Source organism: Neopelma chrysocephalum, unplaced genomic scaffold, assembly GCF_003984885.1.
Source record: "Neopelma chrysocephalum unplaced genomic scaffold, ASM398488v2 Primary Assembly neopelma1_63, whole genome shotgun sequence".
Lineage (NCBI taxonomy): Eukaryota > Metazoa > Chordata > Aves > Passeriformes > Pipridae > Neopelma > Neopelma chrysocephalum.
Window position 1 is genome coordinate 15,665,210 of NW_020897720.1, and position 10,510 is coordinate 15,675,719.

At 39.1% G+C, this 10,510-nt stretch overlaps 1 long non-coding RNA gene across 1 annotated transcript in view; it reads right to left on the bottom strand.

Moving 5' to 3' along the window:
* LOC113967393 overlaps nt 1-10,510 on the bottom strand; it is a 42,570-nt gene that overhangs the window by 19,408 nt on the left and 12,652 nt on the right. Inside the window, exon 2 of the long non-coding RNA XR_003534155.1 lies at nt 5,261-5,373. This is a non-coding gene — a long non-coding RNA (uncharacterized LOC113967393). The remainder of the gene's footprint in view (nt 1-5,260; nt 5,374-10,510) is intronic.

The following is a 10,510-nucleotide window of genomic DNA, read 5'->3' on the forward strand; positions in this document are numbered from 1 at the left end:
CTTGAAGACTAAACCCAAATCACACCTTTCCTCCCATTTCTACGTGGGTTTTTTTGTTACTCATTGTGAATATCTGGATTTCTTTCTTTACTCTCTGGTAAACAGTATTAATGCACTGCTTTAAACATGAAGAAAACAGGACAAATACAAAACTGCAAGAACAGAAATCTGAGCTAGATAAATAAAAATAAAACTTCACTGGAAGATTGGTCAAACATTGGAACAGACTATCCAAAAAGGCTGTAAAAGTCCATCCTTGGAAACACTCAAAACTGAGATAGATTTGAGCTTAGAGCAAATTGATTTGATGTTGAAGCTGAATCCAACCTTTGAGTAGGGGACTAAAACAAATTACCACCAGAGGTTCCTTCTAACTAGAATTATTTTATGATTCTATGAAAGCATGTCGCTTCTTTTCTCATCTCAGATATACCAAAAGACAAGGTAAAAATATGATATTAGCAAAAGGAATAAGTAAAGTAATTATGTATTTTTTGAAGTTTTTTAGGACATAATAGAAAATAATCAGAACAAAGAGGACCAAGGCCCAAAGATATTTTATTAGGGAAGAAATGTTAGTATTTTTGTCTGCTGATCAAAAGCTACTTGTCAGCCAGTGATAACTGGGATTATTTGATAGTCTTTGGCTGCTGGAAGTGACAGACATTCAACAATACTCCCACGGAAAGAATTTTTGACTAAAATTTAGCTGGTAAATCTGCCACTGATTTAAAAAATCCATCCTCAAGGAAGGCTGGCAATTCCTGAGGTATTTGATTAATAATTTTCCAAGCTTCATTAGATGAACGTTACCCTGCCAGTGAAGGCTGTCATGCAGCAGCACCACAAGAGCCACTTGTATTAGGCACTGCAGAAACTAAGATTATCAACAGACTTCTGCAAGCTAAATAACCTAAATCAGTAAGGCAAGGACATAAGAGAAAAGAAGGACAAGGAAGGCAGTATCATAATTGCCCCTGAAGCAAAGAAAAAAGTGTTTTTGCAATGGATTTTGATACCTGAGTTTCTGAGAGATGACAAAATCCAGAACCAGACATTCTCTGCAGCCTTCCAAGAGAGTTTTCCTGCTCTGTGGTGAATGGGAGCCCAGATAATAAGACATGGCAAGGGGCCACTCTGTTCAGAGCTGCTGTTGGAAGGACTGGAGCCTTAGATCAGGTTTAGATCCTGCCCCTCTCTTTAGGGGACAGGGTCCCTGCTGAGCACCTGGCTCAAAAAAGCTCCCAAAGCCTCCAGATGTTCCTCATGGGAAGAAGCCTGAAGGTCTCTGCAACTGAGACCAAACTTAAAAATTCTGTCAAAGTATGTATTTTAATAAAAAGATAGGATAAAGAAGGTTTTTTATAAGGAGAAATTTTCCACCTGGCTATTGCTGTAATTTGTCCTTCGTAACAAGTGTGGAGTTCTATAGAAAGTTGTACACAAACCCAAATTTTAGTAAGATCTGGGCCTTTAAGAGACTCCCATTTTTTGGTCAGCTGTCGTTTTCTCATGAAGAAAGATTCATATATGCTGGTTCTTTCTCATGAATCAGTATTTTCGCATTTATGTGAACTTAAACATATGTGTTTGTAGGTTCATATTTAATAATATTAAAATTAGAATAGTACAGGCACCCAAGGACACCACTGATAATTTCAGATTTTGGCATAGCTAAGCTAAACCAGAAGGCTTTCAAGATGTAAAAGATGAGTGTGCAGAGCAACACTACATTTCCTGGCATATAAAGGTGGATGGAACTCACTGGACACAATAAAAGGTGGCAAAAGTCAACAGCATCAGGTCATCTAAAATTACTGCTGCAGCATTTCTCAAACACTACTGTTAAAGCAAATGCCACCTGGGAACAAGTGTAGAGTTTGCTGACAGACAATTCTCTTCACATAAACTTTGGAGAAAAATTCCTCCAAAGATAAGCACAGTACTAATATCATGTCCAGGCAGGGGAATTGCAGTCTCTGATGAAACCTTCCTGAGCAGGAGCTGCTGTTTGTCAGCCCAGCTCCCACCCCTGGCCCAGAGCAAACTGTGGCACCCTCAGGTCAGAAATGATGCAGAGCAGATCCATCAGTGACCATCAGGGATCCCAAGGCAGCTCAAAGGGAACCAGGATCCTTCCCCAGGGGCTCAAGCACTGAATTTATGGGAGGGACTTAAGGCCACTGTGACCCAACACATGATTAAACTGGGAGGAACAGCATCTGTATCTTATTATCTACAACTGCAATGTTTGCATGTGTAAGATTCAATTAGAAATACCAGTACTGTCAGGAGGAAAGGGCTGACATGTATAAATGAAAATTATGTGCTTACAAAAGAATATAAGCATTAAGCATTTTCAAATGCTATGAATGCTTTTGTGAGAAATGGAGAAAAGGTAGCTATACAAATTGGAGGAAACACATTAAAAGGATACATTAGAGCAAAGGGAAAAAAACCTCCAGCATATTCACAGAAGCCTGCATGCAAAAAGGAGGACACTGATCTAGAAATAATTATACTGGGAAATAGGATAAAGAGGATAAAAATAGCTGCCATTAAACTGTTATTTTTCTTCCAGTTGTCCTATAACATAATGGTTTTTGTCCACTGCCTAAACTATTTTGTCTCTTATATTTAACATGTATTGGCATATATATGGAAAGATGGCACAGCTGATTAAAATTATGTTTATATGGATCCATATAAATATAATACCTACTACATACAAGAACTAATAAACATAAGAAATAGTGAAGGAAATAGAAGCTGTTTCAGTGAACCAATTATATACTTTCAGATGGATTTAATTTGATGGGGTATTTCACTGTTATCAAGTTTGAATGAGGCTATGGAAAGTAAAATTACCAGTGGTGAAGCAGGAGGAGATGAATGTGCTGGGAAGGGACAGGCACCATCCCATGAAACCACAGGTTTGATAGCAGGCATTCAGATAAAGCTGCTAAACTGTGGCTTTGCTTGATGGGAAAATGCACTCCCTGCTCCTGCTCTGTTTCTTTATTTGCAAGCTTTCAAACACATATGTCCATTTTTATGCCCGAGATGGCAAGCTCCTGTTTATAGCAAGGTGTTTAAGAACAGCCTTTACAAATGTAAAAACAGCAAAGTCACTGGAAGTTTTATGTTCTCTGAGAGGCTCAACAACTTTTGGTAGGAAAGAAATAAATGCAGCACCTTGGATGTAAATATATAGTGAATTATTTGCAACATAAGAAAGGGATTTTTTGCAGCAGGAGAAATTAATAATTTAGTCCATATATTTAATAGTCTGAAATATTTGCAAACAGGTAAGAAAAAATTTGAGTATAAAGTAACTCAGAAGGAGATTTACAAAGATAGGCTGCATTTTCCAAGATGTTTGGAAAGTTAATCTTTTATAGCACCGTGCCTTTGATGGTGTTCCAAGGGATGTAAAATAACAAGCATAGTTCAATATTATTATGACTAATATGCAGGTTAGGTGAATATGAAGGTTGAGAGAGATAAAAAGCTGCTAACTCCACAGGTAAAATCTGTGATAAATGTAATTTGTATTGCTTTCAGTATGTCAGAAAAGTTGAGAATAAAACATTTTTCTAAATCTTTTTACTAATACAGAGCACTAAAGGTGCATCTTGCTGGTTTCTGTAATGCAAACATCGAATCTTTCCTATTAACAGCAAGCCACTGTTGAGAATGAACCTCATTAAGGAACACTTAACTGGCTTATCTCAATCTAGGCAGAGGGAAAGATTCAGGTGTCAGAAGGGGTGTTTTATGCAAGTGTGCCAAATACTCTCCAACATGGGAGGTTAAAGAAATTTCAGTATCCTGAAATGAATTACCAAATAATCCACAAGTAATAGTTGGAGAAATCTTATTCATTTACCCCTTTTTTTTCCTCTGAGATGGCAAAGAAGCAGGGGAAACACTGATGGTTATAATCACATGAAAATTATTTGCCACAATGAAAGGGACAATCAAAACTTTTCATTTCAAATATTTATCTTAACAGATTTTGTATAAATGGTGCTGGACAGTGTGCAATATTTAAAAGATGGTTTAACTTGTGCCTGCCAAGCACTTCCACGAGGCCCCTGCTCACTGTTCAAGTACCAGCTTATAGCACATTCCTCAGTGTACCAAAATACAAGCACAACCTTGGAACTCCTGCACTTAAATTATGGATTTCTATTGCATAACCATTTCTGAGAGAATATATAAAACAGAGACAAATATAGATGAATTCATTTTGCTCAAGTGCTTAGGTGAGTATCTGCAGGGAAGTGACATAAATCCAACCTCTGATCACAGTCAAGGAGTGGGAGCTACAGGGGATAACAGTGGTTATCAATGTATTCCACAGTTACTGCAATATGTTTAGTAGAATAAATCATATATTTGAGGCATTCAGGACCTAACACGGATTAATGTTATTCGGAGCTACTGCAATAAATTAACACTTCTACATTAGTTTGTTTGGTAACGTACAACCCACAAACCAGTGAACCATAAGATTCCAAGAGAAAAATATGGATTCTCTGGTCACGTAAGAAATCATCCAGGTAATAAAGTGGTTTAAGTGACTCTGAGTAGGAGGCAAACAAGCTACTCCCACTTTTGTTGTATTTCAGCCTTGTGTAAAAGTACACAAACAAAACCCACTGAATATTAAATAAGTTCTTTTTTTTCACCTTCCCTCAGCTCTAAAATGAGTTGAAGGTTGTTAATCTTACTTTTGGAAGAAAAATCAAGTAGAGAAGTATCCATATGTCAGAAGTAAGTTTATAAGAAAATTACCTTTATTCCAAAATTATGTGAAAACAATTAAATTTAACCTTAAGTGTCTACAATAAAACAAACCTCATTAGTTAATATTTGGTAAAGTCTCATTAAACACACATCTGAAAGTGGGTTTGTTCCTTTAGGCTGATTTCTAAATGTGAACTCCTAAAGACATTTGCTCAAGGAAAGACTATTAACCAGCATATTACAATCTCTTAAATAATTTGTCTAGTTTATGTATCTTGTGCAGTCTTGCATATTTTTATCCAGGGAGCTTTATCTTTCTATCACAGACAGAGATACTGGATGTGTCTGTGCCCTGTCTGTACATCCTTGCTGCTCTCCCACCCACAGGACTGAACAGAAACCCCCTGAGCCACCCCCCAACCAACAGAGAGCCAGCAGGGTCTCCTGGGCTTTGGCACTGGGCACTTGGGCTCAGCATTCTCTCGAGGCAAGGTAGAAAAGGACTGACCTCCAAAACCCGCAGAACTCTTGAGACAAGGATCTGTGTTCACTGATTCTTCAAATTTGGAGAAGGATGCCAGGCTAGAAACCATCTCTCTCTCATCCAACAGTTCCTGGTCACTGAAAAGAAAGACTCACCCCCAATGTTGCAATTCTATAATCCCAGGCATTGTTATTGTTAGCATTAGTTAACAGCTGAATTCACTGAGCTCACCCCCGTTCAGGGGCAGTGAGGCTGCACTGCCAGGACCTCCCACCCCAGGTGCTGCTGCTGAAGAAGGGTTTCCTTCTCATTTGGAGCTTACACCTCACACCTGTGCTAGAAACACATCCCAACAGTGACAGAGCAGCGTGGCCTGGGCTGACAGTCACACATGGACAGCTTGCTGCTGCTGGGTTAGGACCTGGACACTTGCCAGTGCAGTCAAGAGAGCAAAGTTTATGTAAGATTCAGAAAAACAGAGAATATGCAGTAGAACCTGCTACTCCCCTACTATAACTGTCTGTCCTGAGATAAATATTATTCCTGATAAATTAACATCAAGCCTCGTTCTTTAGTTGTGAATGGCTCTGTAAAGATTACTTAAATTGAAATAATAATGGATGATTTACACCAAGTAGAGTTAACATAACCTAGTGAATTAGATTTTTGTTTTCTGTATCAACTCCTGAGATAAGAGAGAACATCCTCTTTTAGAACAGGTCTGTCTTTGAAACACATACTTCTGAAACATCCTAAGAAAACTGGGAACCTGACTACATAGGTGAGATCATCTGGAGAGCCAGCAAGGTTTCAGAAAGCAAAGCATTCCTTCTCTTATTCACTTACAGAATGACTTGCTGTTGGTGAGGGTGCTTATACAAAGGTGACTGAAACATGCAGAAGGACATGATGACACAGCCTGTTAAACAGCACTGCTGTCACTCCCTGATTCCTTCCCTCTGCAGTTCAGAAGAGGAAAACTGTTGCTTCCCTCAGTCAGTTACTATTGAAAGGTGGCTGGAATGGCAGGGGGCAAAAATGCCAGCAAAATAAAAGGTGTTTGCAGTGCTGGGGCAAGGGGGGGTTACACAGCTCACTCCTGGGTGGTTCCTACCAGCTTTGGTTGGTGCTGTTCCCCCCTGCACAGCCAGGAAGGAGCCTTTTGGCTTCAGTTTGGTTTAGATTATTTGTAGATGCCTCAACAAGCATCTAGAGAGAGCCCTCAGCTTTCACAGAATGATGCACAGATGATTTCCCAGAAAGCTTTAATCCTTATGACACACGTAGAAGGCACTGAGAAAAACAACAAACCACACAATACTTGTATTGATTGGTACACGTGAGCTCAGCCAGTTCCATCTGTACTTGGAAATGGTATTTATATGCCTGCAGGTAGGTAGGAACAAGTACTAACAACTGAACAGCAGTCTGTCCCATACCCTTCAAAAATGTTTAATATAGAATTTGTTTCATTTTCTGCCCAGTAGATCTGCCAAAATCAAGCTTCTTTCCATTACTGATGTGTTTATGCTAGACTGCACATTGAATAATGTCTAAGAATCAACCTGAGATTTGAAATGTTATGGTTTCTGTCTGCTTGGACCTTTGATTTTCTTGGACATAAAAGCAAACTCGGGCTCAATCTCAAATCTCCTGTGCATACAGGCTTAAATGTTAGGCCTTTCATATGAAAAATCAGAATGTTTGTACATGTGTTTGCAGGTGCATAACTCCAACGTGTACGGATCCATTAGAAAACACCCTTTCCCTGTGCCCAGCTCTGTTCAGAACGAGTGAGCAGGACCAAAGCATCTCTGCATGGTGTGTTCCCTCAGCCTGAGCTGCTCTGCCCTGTGCCAGCTGCCTGTGCTGCCAGGTACCACCAGGACAATCTGGGAGCAGATGACTCATCCCCACTTGGAATTCTCAGTGGCAGGGGGGGAGCAGCACAGGCAGCAATATGTGCACACATTCCCCCTGAAGATTTTGGAAGGCAGAGGAAATACACCGAGAGGGTAAACAGGGTAACCACTGTCCTTTGACAGAAAGAGGAGCATGAAGGAATAGCAAGCTGGCATGCATTTCTTTTAGACAGAACTGTACAATGATAAAACTATTTTACTTATATCTTTGCCATATATCACCTACAAAATGAATTAATTCATTGGGAAATAAAGCAATTTAAAATAAAAAGCAAACAAAACCTTGAAATCCAATTTTTTTCCCACAAATTAAAGGCAGCTTTAAAAGTAAGTTTCTTTATGATCCCTCAATTAATTTAGTAATCACATCCCCAATGTAAGAGCTTATTTCTTCTTTTCTAGTAGGTAGATGCTGAAGAAAAAGAGATGGGGGACACATTCTCTGTCAGGGGCTGAACAGATAGCAGGTATCAGATTAACTTCAAGTATTAGAGACTCAATTGCAGTCTTGTAGCCTTTGTACCAAATTTGTCATATTTCAACTGTAGCAAGTTGCCACAGAAACTTCAGACTATCTTAATTTCAAAATTCAAGAAGAAAACAAACACATTTTTCAAGATGTTTTCAGCAGTTGCAAAACATGTAATTTTCAGCAATGGTATTCCTAAGTGAACGAGAAATATCATCTTTCATTCCAGTGCTAATGACATCCTACAAGGTGATGACATTATCAGCTGGAAAGTGTAATCTTGCCACCACACTTCTCAATTTGCCATTCACTTATTTCAAGCCTGTTGTCCAGTTCATGCCACTTTCTCAGCAAATTTCCAAACTGTTTGTTTGCTTAAATGCCCAAAGCATATGTTGCTGACAAGCCTTTTAGAAGGTAAACATTTTCATTATTCTCATGGGAGCTTTGTCTCCCAGGAAACTTCTCTTCTTGTCTTCGTGATCACTATCCCTTTTTAAAGTTTGCTCAGATCACTTATAAAATTATGTTTTCCAGCTAATTTTCTCAGCTGTGTTTATTTTCAAACTGTCTTGGTAACCACAGACTCATTAGAATTTGATGGTTTGATCTTCTTGATAGAGAAATTTGTGTATTTGATAGTGTGAGCATTTCGCTTCATAAAAAGAGTACAGAACTCCTTGGTGCAAAGAATTTCAAAACTGCTGAGAAAGGGAGTATCTCTGTTTCACTCTTGAAAGTTTCAAATCCACAGAAAGAAAACATTTACTGAAATTTCAAGATAGATTTAACAATCAGCTCAGGAAACCATCCAGCTCTGTGACAGACAGTGAAGGCCCTTCTTTACCATGCAAAGGCTACTTTGAGCATTTTGGAAGGCAGGCTCCAATCATCTGAATGGCTTAGAGATTTTTTTTTTTACCTGTCTCTGACTCTTCCTGCAAATTCTTTAAAAAGAATTTGATCATGTCATTTTCCCACAGGGAAATCCCAGGCTGAAATCCTGGGACTTGTTCAAAGCCTGCAGTCCTGCCCAGGTTTCCTGCTCTGCCGTGCCAGGATTGCTGGGCTGGACTCAGAGGTGAGACAATAAGAGACAGCCAAGAGGGTGCAGAGATCACCCCAGAACAGCTGCTGCTGTTCATATCCAACAGGCTCCAAAAGCAAATGTATTCATCTCCCCCAATTTCCAAAGGAGAGAGGGAGGCAAATTCTATTTCTCTGCCTTGTCCCAGTCTCTCAGTTGAACAAGACAGATTGTCTTGTTCATCTTTTTACACAACAGGAGTCTAACTTGGAACAGGGTGCTGCTGTTGGACAAAAGGCAGTTGTCAATTATATGATCAACAACAGAAAATGTGACTTCTCTAATTCACAACAAAGAGAAGTGAAGTACAAGAAATGACTGGGTGGCCCCATGTAGCACTGGCCTTTTAATACTCAGGAGATGCTTACTAAAAGAAGCTGCTAAAATAAACCTTTTAAAAGAAGACAAATTGGATGTGTGCTGTTCAGCTGGGGGATGCTGATGGGACTCAGAATATGCTTAATTTTATAAACTTAGCTCCTCTTGCACATTTTGTGAAGGAAATTCAAATAGTCTTCCTAATATTTTGCCAAGACTTCTTTTCCCTTTCATTCAAAAAGGAAAAGGACATTATTCCAGGAGGGCATATAAAGTAAGACACAGAACACAGAACTCATAGAAATAATTAGTGATCCAGTGGGAAAAAAAACCCTAAACTTTGAAATGCATTTACATATTTAACAATAATGGGAGCATATTTACAAAAATGGGTCTTACCGGTGTTTACACAGTAAGTACAGTTTTAATATTCTGAGAAGAGTGATGCACACAAAAGACTCAAACATGTCAGTAAGATCAAACATATTTGAAAAATGGGGTAAACTGGTAGATTTTAATCAGTATCAGAGCAGGAACATAACCCTCAGAAGGTTCTGATTTGTTGAATTCCCTTTTCTTCTTTTCCCCATTCCACCTAGTAGTTCATACAAGCCTTTGATTTTTCACAGATGCAGTGCTATTGTCTGTGAATAAATGAATGCAGATAAATGGTTCTGAGTAGCAGCAAAAAGCCTGAGCTACACCAGCTCCTGACGGATTCACAGAGACCTGTGGTGCATTCACACAGCATTTCCAGGGGTTCCCAGGAATTCTAGTTCTCAGTGTCCAAAGGCAGAGCTGGAGCTCTGGCGTGTGCAGCCAGCCATAAGTGGATTATGTGACACCACTGCCCATGACAACAGGGAAAGGGACTCAATCACAGAGGGGATCTTGTACTTTTAATTACATTCTTGTATTCTCTTGCTTTTGTAGCATCACAGTCTCTCTTAAACACAAAACTTGAGCACCAAACCCCAGTGTTGCTCTTAATCTAGTCTTACTGCTGAATAAATACATGGTTCTCTTAGTTTCATGCAAATCCTTGCATTCCATTTCCTGAAAATTAAATATATTTGCTTAGAAGCTGCTAATGCAAATGTGGTTTATGCAACAAAATTTTATGAAAACAGTTTTTTCGGTGTGTTTATTTGTTCATCTGTATTACCATGAGGAAAGAAAACTGACCCAATTTGTTTACAGTGTATCTAGATGACTTAGGTGCTACCTCAGTCACTGGCTCTGTGAGAAGTAATAAGGCCCCAGAAAAAGCTGGAGCTGACTGAACTTTTTTCCTTTAGGGCTGACTATGTTAACACACTTACTGAAGGAGGGGACAGTAATGATCCAGTCACTACTTATCAGGACAAAATTAGTAATGATATATAATCCCAGTGGTTTAAAAGTAAGGAGCTCCAGTTCCAACAAAAGTCCTAGTAATGCCTTGGTTTAAAGTCTGAGTGAAATCTGCATCTATAACC